The sequence below is a fragment of the Salvelinus namaycush genome, chromosome 24 (genome assembly GCF_016432855.1).
Source record: "Salvelinus namaycush isolate Seneca chromosome 24, SaNama_1.0, whole genome shotgun sequence".
Taxonomy (NCBI): domain Eukaryota; kingdom Metazoa; phylum Chordata; class Actinopteri; order Salmoniformes; family Salmonidae; genus Salvelinus; species Salvelinus namaycush.
In genome coordinates, this window is record NC_052330.1 from 22353210 (window position 1) to 22354674 (window position 1465).

Below are 1465 nucleotides of genomic sequence, written 5' to 3' on the forward strand. Positions count from 1 at the left end.
CATTTTGACATGGAGATATATATTTATATACAGTGCATTCGGAAAGTATTCAGACCCCTTCCCCTTTTCCCATTTTGTTACATTACAGCCTTATTCTAAAATGGATTAAATAAAAAATGACATAGCAAAAAAATAAAAATACAATTTTTTTATATAATAAAAATTTAAATTAAATACCTTGTTTACATAAGTATTCAGACCCTTTGCTATGACACTTGAAATTGATCTCAGGTGCATCTTGTTTCCATTGATCATCCTTGAGATGTTTCTACAACTTGATTGGCGTCCACCTGTGGTAAATTCAATTGATTGGACATGATGTGGAAAGGCACACACCTGTCTATATAAGGTCCCACAGTTGACAGGGAATGTCAGAGTGAAAACCAAGCCACGAGGTTCAAGGAATTGTCCGTAGAGCTCCAAGACAGGATTGTGTCGAGGAACAGATCTGGGGAAGGGTACCAAAACATGTCTGCAGCATTGAAGGTCCCCACAGTGGCCTCACAGTGGCCTCCATCATTCTTAAATGGAAGAAGTTTGGAACCACCAAGACTCTTCCTAGAGCTGGCTGCCCGGCCAAACTGAGAAATCGGGGGAGAAGGGCCTTGGTCAGGGAGGTGACCAAGAACCCGATGGTCACTCTGACAGAGCTCTAGAGTTCCTTTGGTGGAGATAGGAGAACCTTCCAGAAGGACAACCATGTATGCAGCACTCCACCATTCAGGCCTTTATGGTAGAGTTTCCAGGCGGAAGCCACTCCTCAGTAAAAGGCACATGACAGCCCACTTGGAGTTTGCCAAAAGGCACCTAAAGGACTCTCAGACCATGAGAAGCAAGATTCTCTGGTCTGATGAAACCAAGATTGAACTCTTTGGCCTGAATGCCAAGCGTCACCACTGTAGAAAACCTGGCGCCATCCCTACTGTGAAGCATGGTGGTGGCAGCATCATGCTGTGGGGATGTTTTTCAGCGGCAGAGACTGGGAGACTAGTCAGGATCGAGGGAAAGATGAACGGAGCAAAGTAAAGAGAGATTCTTGATGAAAACATGCTCCAGAGCACACAGGACCTCAGGCTGGGGTAAAGGTTCACCTTCCAACAGGACAACAACCCTAAGCACACAGCCAAGACAACGCAGGTGTGGCTACGGGACAAGTCTCTGAATGTCCTTGAGTGGCCCAGCCAGAGCCCGGACTTGAACCCGATCGAACATCTCTGGAGAGACCTGAAAATAGCTGTGCAGCGATGCTCCCCATCCAACCAGGATCTGCAGAGAAGAATGGGAGAAACTCCCCAAATACAGGTGTGCCAAGCTTGTAGCATCATACCCAAGAAGCCTCGAGGCTGTAATCGCTGCCCGAAAGTGATTCAACAAAGTACTGAGTAAAGGGTCTGAATACTTTTTCTTTTGAATACATTTGCAAAAAAATAAAATGTTTTTGCTTTGTCATTATGGGGTATTGTGT